General features: G+C 44.4%; 1 long non-coding RNA gene across 1 annotated transcript; it reads right to left on the bottom strand.

Annotated features, from left to right (window-relative positions):
- Window positions 1-7933: 7933 nt before the first annotated feature.
- On the bottom strand, window positions 7934-11280 carry LOC116217418. Its single transcript, XR_004161936.1, has 2 exons — window positions 11158-11280; window positions 7934-8181 (listed from the first exon to the last, which is right to left on the bottom strand). It is a non-coding gene; the product is annotated as an uncharacterized LOC116217418 (long non-coding RNA).
- Window positions 11281-11296: the final 16 nt, after the last annotated feature.

The raw sequence follows: 11296 nt of genomic DNA, 5'->3' as shown, positions 1-11296 counted from the left end.
CCCCGCTTGTCAGGACAGGACTAGGAACTGTAGGCGTGAGAATTAACAGGGTGTATTTGGAAGTTAAAAATAAAATGATTCCTTTTATTTGCGTCTTAGCGCAGATTCCAAGGCGACCTGGATGCTAGAAAACACAAGCAGGGAAAGGCAGCTGGGAAAGGGGAGCGTCTGTGTTGGTGAAGGAATTGTTCCTCAGTCATCCCAGCTCAACCCACCTCTCCACGCTCAGATCACTCCACCTCTCATTTGCAGGAGGGTACGACGCAGTGCAGATCCCTGGGACAAAGCGGGCTCTTCAGGAGTCCTCTTCTCTTGCCAGATGAGGCAACCCGTCACACAGCTCCTAAATAAACCTGGGGACATCTCCAAGATTGGAATCTCAAATTGCTGTGTGCAAGAGCAGATGTGAGTGAGGGAAGGGAGCAGTGCTCATGTCAGGAGATGGATTCAAAGACTTCACTTCTCGGCAAGCAAGAAAACTGGAGTGATTTCTCATCACCACCTCATGAGATGAAGGGAGGGGCCAGCAGGGGCCAGTAGGGTGTGAGCTGCACCTCCTCACCAAGGCATGTGCTTTTAAACCCCTGGGATGCATGCAGAGCATCTGGCTTTGTAACAGAGTTAATGTGAGGCTGAAGGAGAAAGGGTTCAGTCATGGGGGTAATTCGGAGCATCCACCTCCAGCAGGACGCGGCTTTAGGGTAACAGCTGAGCCCTCTGTGTGGGCACAGCAGAAAGACGTGAGTTGCAGTGCCTTTCTCTGGGTTAGCTGGCGTGAGCTAGGAAGCCCAACACACAGAAGTGTGCACAAAAGATGTGCAAAAAAGCAGGACTTGTGGGCAGACTCGGCTGGCAGGGTCTGTGCTCAGGAGTAAGGGAAAAGGATTTATCATCGAGCTCATTAGAAAACATCTGGGCTCAGCAAAAGACCTGGAATGCGACTCAGCACGGGGCGCTCCTCTCTTCTCGAGTGCTGGGAATGTGAGCTCCTGCAGGGTGAGACTCGAGCCAGCTGTTTCCTCTAATCCCATCAGCCTTCCTGCCATGGGGGTCCCGATGCTCTGCTCGGCGTGCAGGAGAGAACGAGAGACTCCTGCTCCCTCCCCTTGGTGACTGGGATTAGTGGTTTCTCTGCAGTGCCGTGCCAATGCATTTTGGGGCCCTGGGGCAGCAGTAAAAAACAAAGTACCCCTCCCATCTGCGAGCAAGTCCAAGTGTGTTTAATTGCTTTTCTTTCCACCTTGCCCAATTGCTCCCGCTCGCAGGCATGCTAGGCCCCTCCGTCCCTCCCTCTCTCGCTTCCCCAGCAACTCAGGTCATGCAAAACTCTTCAGTTCAACCCGTGTCTGCAGGAATAGTTTCTACCTGGGAAGCCTGCGATGAAGGCTGGGCTTCATTTGCAGGTGCCCTCCTTCCTAAGAGTTCAAACTTTTTTTTTTCCCCTTCCACTTCCAAAATATCATTTCCCTCTGACTCCATTACAACCAGCTAAACCCCCCCACAACCACCTTCACTGCAATCCTCTTGTTCGATTAATTGCTTTCCTTGCAGGGCTGCCTGATGGCCCCAGCCCAGGGCCTCCTCACAATAGGTGCTTGTCTGTGTTTAGAGACGGTTCTGGCACCGAAGCACCTACAAAGTGTCAACCAGCAGCACAAGTTTAGAACATACACGTGTGCACAGGGAACATTTTGCACACTACCAAAAGGAAACCAGCGCCTGCCTCAAGTGGGGTGACTCAGCTCACAGCAATACTGTGCTGCTGCTGCATGGGAAGAGGCTTGTAGACAAGTTCACTGGCCTTTAAGAAAAACACCTGAAATCAGAAGGCTTGAAGTCCTGCTTTCTTCAATCCTGCTGCCACCAGAGTTGTTGAACATTCTTTTTAAAAGAAGGCAATGGAGAAAAAAAGGATGAATACATGTTCACTAATAGCTTGAACTGCTCTGCTCCCACTCCCCAAACCTCACAGAAGGTAAATGCAAATATTGTCCTTAAGGTGATAACAGGATTTTCATATTTTTGAGGGTGTGGCTGCTAACCTTACCATAAGGTGGGACCCTGAGCAATTTGCTTTCATTCCCTCCCTCCCCTCCTGCCCCGAAGCAGGAGCGTGATTTTGGAGTATGTGAAGCAGCTAGTTCTACTGCAGCTGGTGAGGAACTGAACACAACTTGCCAGGGGACACAGCCAGAAGTCTTGGCCTGTCATTGCTCTCTTCAACATGCCAAGAGGTCTGAGCCATTTTTCGCTATTCTGCTTTTAATTTTTCTAACAGTACCGCCGATAGGGATTGCTTCAGCAGCTCCTCCTGAGTATGACAAGAGTTAACGCTGAAGCCTCAGTTAAATCATTAGAGGCTCATCCTGTGCTCCGAGGAGTCACAGTGACCTTTTCTCTATCTGCCAGCCCACCTCTATTTATACCTAATATGGATATAAAATCCACAGCTGAGCCGATAGTAAACCACAGCCTCCCACAAGCGTGTCGCCTACCAGGATGCTCCCAGAGATTTAAGGGAATCACTTCTCAGGCATAGGAGAACCCAGCACGTTCAGTTCCTGCAGCCCCAGGCTGATGTCCATCGTCCAAAGATGCATTTATTGATGCATGAACTACCTCAGCTCTTGAGCGATTATCTACGACACCGTGTAAACTTCAGAGAGAACTAAATGAAAAACGGGCCCTGTGCCCAGAAGAAAAGGGAAAAAAAGCACACACCATCAGCTATTCCTTCAAACCAAACCAAGGAAGAGAAAACAGGCGAAAGGGAGGAGCTGGGAGAACAAAGCAGTCATGATCAGCATAGAAATAGGTTGTCTTACATCTGAGAAGCATGCCAGGGACATCTTCATCTAACAGTGTCCTTGAGCTGAAAAACTTCTGCATTTAGTTCGTACCAGATTAAGCCGTGGGACAGAGATCGGAACAATGCAGTCAACCTTTACAGCCTTGAAGTTCAGTAGAGTTTGTGGCCAACACGAACAGTTAGGTCATCTGATACGAATCCATGTGTGTTACAGGTCATTAGACTTCACCCGGTTACTCCCATGTTGAGCGCTGGAACTTGCATTTCAGACACTGAGAGTTGAAAAATGCACCCATTCCTCTGCTGGCTTTACCCCAGTCTCACTGCTTATAATCCAGTGCCTCACTCCCAGCTGCAGGAGTCAAGCTTCAGTCTCACTGCTTCTCACTGTACCTCTCCCCATTAGTAAACCCTGGTCCTGTGTTGTTTTTTTCTTCCTTTCCAGGAAGTCAGCTCCTTATTGTAATCCAGCCACCTCCTACAGCTGGAGGAACAGTTTCTCTCAGTGCACATTCCCGATGCCAGTTTGTTCAAGAACCATTCTGGCCATTTTTGCACCTGTACCTTGTCCTTCTGGCATCCTCAAATTGCTGAATCTCACCTCTGAGTGAAGCAGGGCTCAAAGCCATGGCCACGTGGGGAGAATATTGTTGCTTCCGTTCTACAGGGGACAAAACCGAGGTGCTGTCTATCACGACTGGACTCCTAAATCCTCAGGGACCACGTGGCTCACGGGATTAGTAAGGGTCTTGGGTTAAGCTTTTAGTCACTGCTACTTCAAATGCAACACTGAGGGGGAGGAAGAGTTCTCTGTCTTAAACTTCTAAAAAGAAACACACTCCTTCGTATAACAAGAGATTTATGAACTGAATTTGAACTGATAAGGGCATGACCTTTTCTAGGAAGGGATATACACTTCTAACCCAGAGCTGGAGTCTTTACAAGCAGTACCAATAAAGACTGTAGATGACGAGTGATTTATTAGTCACCAACAACTTTCTCAGCATCTTTATAAGCAACAGGAGGTGGGTATCCACCACCACAAGGAATATCCAGCCTTAAACGGCCAGCAGTGCAGTACAGCTAAGTGCTGACAGCCAGAAGTCACCAGAGAAACAGATCCACAGCTGAATTTCCATAAACTCTGTTCCCTTTTAGCTTGTCTCAGTTAAGTATTTCACTGTGGGTGGGCTATAGGCTGGGCCATCAGGGCAGTTAAGACACTGTACACATTGCACACAGCTGCCTACTGGTGTTAGTGTGCCAAAATTCACACCAGTCCCTTTTACAAAGGCAGAGGTGGAGTGGGAGATGGGGGAAAAAAAAGGAAAAGTTTGTTCACTTCTTACTGTTAGGATGTGTGTGGTAGGAAGGCAAATCAACAAAACCCAGCCAGCCCAGAGCAAAAGGAATGGTCAGCAGTGCCTGCTGAAAAAGTGGTCTTCTGAGCAAGTCAACGATCACATCTTCTCCAGCCCTGCCATTAGCCTCTCCCTTCTAGCTGAAGCAGAAGAGCTCTTGCTCTAATTAGGAATCACTGCAACAACCACACTCTCCTTTAGTCCATTCATACACCCGCTGCTTGCCTTCCAAACAAGCGTCTTTGTGCATTTTTTTGCATTGCTCTGCAAAATCGGAGGGAAACCATTGAAAACATCTTGAAAACCAGTTCTTTCTCCTTTGGAGAATCACCCTCGTGAACCCTCTGCGAGAGCTGAATGATGCCATTATCACTTCTATTACTTGAGCAGCACTGTCTGGTTGGAATGGGTTCCCTCCATTCTCTTTGGATCTGTGGGGAGCTCCACATTTATGGGTCATTCTGGATCCTGTGAGTCCCTCCCCATTCCTACTGGGATATCTATGGGTTCCCCCCATCTTTGGGGCATGCTCCATCTATGGAGGGCCCTACATCTACGGGTTACCCCCTTTATTATGGGTCCTATGCATGCCCCCCTTTCCTATGGGTCCCACCTCGTATCTGTGGGTCCCTATGGTTCCCCCCATTCCCACTGGGGTATCTATGGGCCCCTATTTATCTCCTCCCTCCGTTACTTAAGTTCATCTATAAGGTAGACCTAATATGGCTGTGACCAAGTTCTGGGATCTTGCTTAGGTTATTTGTACCTGACACAGGGATGTCCTGTTCTGTGAGAAGGCATCCCAGCGATGCACAGAGCTGGGAATACATTTCAGTGTCTTCTCTGCTTATCACATACAGGTTTACACCAAAGTCAATATTGAGGATCTTGGCGTTTGCATTAGTGATTGTAAAAACAATCGCTCACTGGACAGTAAAACAGAATTCCTAATTCATCAGGTATTTCTTATGAAGAACTGGAGGCAATGTCAGGATAGCAAAGTTACAGAACACACCCTTCTGCAGACACCCAGACTATGAAGAGGGCAGCCTTCCCCTGAGATTCCACGACCCGCCAAGTGAAAAAGCAGTCAGAAAGGAAGGCTGATGGAGGCAATGGCTGAAGACTGGAATCAGAGTCCCAGCAGCATGCCACATTCCCTCCAAGACTTACCAATAGTCTGGGCTGCAGCATCTCCCATTTCTAAAATGGGAACTACAAACCACTTTTACCCCCCTTAATCCTATCTGTTTAGTTTGTAAACTCTCCATGGCAGAGCCTCATTTTTATTTGTGTGTGCAGCACTTCGTACAGCAAGGTCCTGACCTTGGCAAGGGCTCCTAGGCATGACTGAAATACAAAGAAATGACGGTATCTTGATCAAACACGAAGAACTCAGATAAACAATAGAAAAGCAGCTTGATATTTCTTTCTGCAGGCTCTGCTTTCCGTGATTTGTTTATCCATCTCAAAGCCTCAGCAGACATCTAATCAAGCTGTTAAGAGTTAGATTTGTGGTCAATCGAGCACTTAGGGAGTTGTTGAATGTTCGAAACCAGTTCTATTCAGCAAACAGCTACTTTTATTTTTTTCCCTTTCTCAGATAAATATGGTTTCTTTATTCACTGCATATCCAGTTTTCCCATTAAAATTACATCAGGGTGACACAGTAACTTCTTCCCTAAAAGGTGTCATTAAGTTTTGGGTAGGGACACCTGACATTTTAGGCCTATCTTGCTTGCACTTTTTGGTACCGATCCAAATCACACTACAGTTAGATGAAGCAATGATTTCAGCAGGCTTAAGAAAGAAGGAAAAATGTGATAGTTTCCAGATGAGTGTATTCTACTAAATTTAACATGCCACTTGGTACTTAGAATTTCCACTTTTTCCCCTTCCATTTATGTAATTAGAAATCAAGCAGCAGGAAACTGTTCCTATTCCAACCTCAGTTGGGAGCAGTATGGTCTCGTTCCCATAGAGGAGGTTTGTCCTCACAAGGAGTTTTGTACAGCTTACATGGACAGGCTCAAAAACAGGGTCTGAATAATACAATTTTAATCACACCAAAATAGATACAGGCTGACTGTGCACAAGTTATGTAGGCATATATCCAAAAAATACGTGTCAATATCAATAACAAGAAGCAAGGCAGCTGTGCAAATCAAAACCAGTCATTTCTCACCGAACAACACAACGTTGGCTAAAGCTTTTCTGCACGTTGACAGTCATATTCTGAGGGTCGCTGCCACTTTTGGTTCTCTTGATTCTCACCCAGGTTGATGCTCTTCTCTCCAGCTGAACCTGTTGGCTTCCCAGGCTGCTAGCACTGCAGCACACACGCACAGAACTCAATAAAAACACTTTCCAAACCACAGAGGAGCTATGGCTCCAAAATACATAGTTCCAATTAAAAATTGGGGCCAGATAAAATGATTCAAAATTGGGAAGAGATTCTGTTTCCAGTAAGCTGTTTTGACCTGATGGATGAATGCAGTCCGGCAAGGGAGGAGATGGAAAAACAAGGACATGCTCAAGCACTGATCCTGGATGGTATCATGCTTTGACAGAATTTAACGCTGCTCTGGCATGAAAGCAATTTTATTTCATAAGTCCCTTGCTCTGGGCTAGCTCTCCAGCTTCTGTTGACTCTGAGCACAGCTCAGCATGTTTCTTCAGTGTGCACAATCCATACACAAACACTCGGGGGGTGGGAGTGCAGGACTGCTGTAGCACTCAAGCCAAATCTGAGTGACACTGCTCTGCAAGGGAAGGAGCTTCTCAAGGTCTCTGAACTTAGAAGACTGTCCCTCAGCCTGTCTCCTTCCTTTCTTGGCAGTTTGAAAAATAAATATTGTGCAGCTTGTTTTCCATTGTCTCCCCTTTCTGGAGAGGAGTTGTCACTCTTCTGTTTGCCTGCACGCACTGCAGCAGAACAGGCTTGCAAGAGAAGAAAGCTCCCTGTCAACCTGTGCAACTTCCTTTCTGTCTTGGGACTCGTGCATTTATACCTTGTAGCAAGCATGGGAGGAAGAAAATAAGTCCTTAAGAACCATCTCAATCGCTAGGAAATTGTGCTGAGTAAAACAGCAAAGACCTCAAGTTAGATATAGAGCAGTAGGCTGCACGCTAACAACTATTTACAAGGAGTAGGGTAAACGTAAAACAGAAGGCAGCATTTGGAGCAGCAACTTGCCAAGGCAATAAAGAGATTTAAATATTTGTGACCCACTCCCAGACACTGAAACGTTCTCCCAGCAGAAGAGGGGTGAAAAAACAATCAAACCTGAAACGTAAGCGCTGAGCCAGGCGGCACGTGCGTCTGTTTAATTCACCCACCATACCAAGGAAGTTCCAAGCTTGGCTCACCCCAGACTCAAAGCTACAAAGGGACAACATTGGCTAGCTGAGTCAGCCACACAGTTGGGATTTGCTCTTTTCTGTTCTGCCTCTTTGGAGAGGACAAAAATTTCAGTTTTGAAGGGCAACTGCGCAAACAGGACATAGGAATATTTATATTCCTCTCCAAACACCAGCACAAGCAGCAGTGGATGATTTATGAGGTGGGAATGCTTCTTTGAACCGTATGTTAGATGGGGCTGCCTTTCAAGAGTGGAGAGCAACATACCACGGCTGTCTTTTCTGAAGAGCACTCAGAAAGGCTTTACCCAGGTGGTCACAGCTGCTGCTAGGTACTCAAAATGAAGACCTCCCCTTCCATTCTCTCTCTCTCTTGCACTCACGTACAAAGTCAACACACCAGAGAAGGCCATTTTTGTTTTATTTATTTCCCAGAAGAGCTCTTCCTTGCACTTTCCAGACACAGGATACAAAACAAGAAACAGAACTTGGTTTCGTGTACAGAAACAGTTTGTTGGAGTATAAAGAGTTACTGGTGATCATTACTGAAGAATGTTGGCTTATTCCAGGCGCACTTCAGTATTCCTGAGGAATAATCATTGATTTCTCCTTCCTTCCCACTGGGATAGTCTTAGTCATTAGTCACTGTTCCTGTAAAGTAAGAAGGCTTATATTATTAAAAAGCCATTTGGGTTCTTTGTGTGGAAGGTGCTGCACGATGTAAAACAAGCCTCTTAGCTTTGTAACGTTTCCAGAAGGTAGGTTAATGTTTTCATCTTTTGCTAGGCTGAGAAGCTGAATGGGGAGAAGTTACACAGCTATTTTCAGACCAGCAACGTGCCATGCTTTTGTGCAAATAAGCCTCTGTTCTGGTCAGCTGGGTACTTAAAAAAAAAACAACAAACAAACCTGTTCAACTTAACTATTTATGGATTGAATAGATATCAGACAGAAATTAAAGCCACAAAGCAGGAGAAAAGATTCCAATGGCTGAACTTCTACTGCAGTACATCAGTATAATCCACACTGTTATCAAAGGACAGTGGTGGAGTTTTTTTGTTGTCTTTTTTTAAGAATGCTAAATATTTTTTCAGGTATTTGATCTGTATATGTTTTCATTTTACAATGATATGTAAGTCATGTAATTCTCAGCTGTGCAGTTTTAAGCTTTGGAATAATTGCTAGATGTCGATTTTAAATCAGCTGAAGTAACATAAAATCCATTGGATCAAATGACTTAAAGCCCTCAGAATCTTATGACCACAGAATTTTACTGCATCTTGTGTGAGTCTCTTGCTGTAGATGAACGGCTCCTGAATTGGTGTTAGTGCTTCATGATCAGTTTATTAACTCAATGGGAAGAACGATGATCTAGTTTAGGGTGGGTGCACTGTCACTGTGGAATCTCCTGATTATTTGCTACCACGAAGGTTCTCCATCCTCTCTCATTCTCACATAGGATTCAGAATTAAGAACTTGATCCTGAAGAATCAAGAATTCAGTCTGGATAAAGCCCCTACCAACCTGCTCTGACCTCACAGCTGGCCCTACTTGGAGGTTAGCCTAGGTGACCTCCTGAAGCCCTTTCAACTTCAGTAATCCCGTGACCTTATGAACATGACAGGTCACAGAACTAGAAATCATTTCATTCAAAGTGATCCACATTTACATTTTTCTCCCTTAACGAAGCTGATTTTTCTTGCAGAATCTCACATTTTGAGAAGTTAGCATTAAAAAAAAAAAGCCTTAGTTTTGAAAAGGAAGTCCTATAGACTTCAGTTACAACAGTATTTTCTAGGAAGAAACAGATGAGTGATAATGCAACAATATTTTCCATGCTTCTAACCAAGTGAAATGAAATAATTTTGTTGTAATAACCCTGGATCCATTATCCATGACACGACATTCTGGAGAGAATTAATGGCATTAACTGTTAGATGGCTTCATCTGAGTCTTCCCTCTCAGCACGTTCAGCCTCTTTGTGCCAGAGAGAGTTAGTGGAGACAGCGTGCTGGAAACTACTCATCTAGTCTTGTGCCATGCAGGCAGCTGCGCTTCTTCTGTCAAGTGTCCTTTCAATTACCTCATGCTCCAAAGGACCACCCTTGCTCCAAAGCACAGATTAGTCCTTAATCCAAACAAAATCCCTTACTAGGCTGACCTGAAAGTCAGTTTTCTGTTGCTCAACATCCTTAGTAACAAGCATCGCTGAATGAACAATGCTTTCTCAGAATGTGTATGCAGGGCATTCATCCTTCACATGCAGCTATAGACATTTTGTTCCAATTTCTTTTTAGGAATGTAAACTGGAGGAATACGGCGTACAAAGCTAATGCAATTCTGCACAATGAACAAATGTGGCCAGAAGAATTATGCGCAGACTTCTGATTCTGGAGCAGCACTGGGCTACAGCTGGCAATGTTGTATCAGCTGGATTTAAGTCACAGTTGCTCTGCTTCATCATCCACATTCATTATCCAAATTCTGTTTTTCTGAAGTAGCAGTTCAAGAAGGTTATTAATTCCCTTTCTCAACGGGCAGCTGGAGATAACCACAAATAGTTGGTAAAGTTGCAGAAGGCTGGCATAAGCTCATCTGCCAAGTAAATCTAACGAGGATGGACTCAACTTTCACCTCTCACATCTAGATGCATTCGATGCATTCAGAAAAAGCCTAACAATACCATCAAGTCTCCCTCATTAGAAGAAAAAATGAATCAGTGTCAATTTCTGTTTACAGACCATGAAAGGCCCCTGGCAGAACGTTTTACCTCAGTACTTTCTGTAGTACTCAAATAACCACCAGCACCCAGTGGGTGGCTCTCCATTGGTATCTCTGCAGTGCTTCTCACACTGTATTGCTTTGCAGATCCAAAATGCTGCTCCTTCTCCCATTTTTGTTTTGTTTTAAGAGGCAACAACAAGTTACCAGAAAAGCAGTCCCAACTTCCATACACGAAGAAATAAAAGTACATTAATGAGTTGGTCTTTGGATTCAGTACACCATGAGTGCAATGTAGGCAGCTTCCAATTAAAGATAATTCCTACTAATTAATTTATTTTTAAATATTTTTATTGCAGCGTGGTCGGTGATAATACTGAAGTCATTTAAATCATTCTCTTTAGAAACATTTTAATGTACGATGTCTTGTTGTTATTACTACATTTTTATCCAGCCAAACAAGTCATGAGAACTTAGAAATGATTCATGTTTTCCTGCTACAAAAAGATCACAGATCAGCTTCCACAGGCAGATCTACTTGACATGACTTTCACTTCCAGCTCTGTCTATTTCAAAAGCTCAAGACAGAATTAATTTGGTTTTTTTGTTTGTTTGTTGGCTTTTTTAAAGCTTTCCTATTTTCTATTTTTATTACTTGGATTTTCTTACGGTAGGAAAACCCACCTGCAGGAACTTCTACACTAATCTTATGTATTCAGTCTAAATTTTACTGCTTAGTGATAAATTTATAAGACCTTCTAACAAACAAGGGAACCCAACCCCTACAGCACAAGTTTCTACTATCAAGTAAAACAAACATCCATTTAAACATTGCCTAGATGTAGCACTCAATGCTGACTTACACAAAGCTGCTAGCAGTTACTAATAACTGCTCCTGATACTTACTTTTACAAATTTACCATGGAGAAGATATGGAGACTGGAAGTCATGTTGACAATTGGAATAAGCCATTCCTAACCCCATCCCAGACCCAAATGCGATTGGCCACGTCTTTCCTGTGGGAAGAGAAGCAAGAAGGTTAAAA

Source organism: Meleagris gallopavo, chromosome 23 (assembly GCF_000146605.3).
Source record: "Meleagris gallopavo isolate NT-WF06-2002-E0010 breed Aviagen turkey brand Nicholas breeding stock chromosome 23, Turkey_5.1, whole genome shotgun sequence".
In the NCBI taxonomy this organism is placed as follows: domain Eukaryota; kingdom Metazoa; phylum Chordata; class Aves; order Galliformes; family Phasianidae; genus Meleagris; species Meleagris gallopavo.
This window is presented reverse-complemented; position numbering and strand designations above follow the sequence as displayed.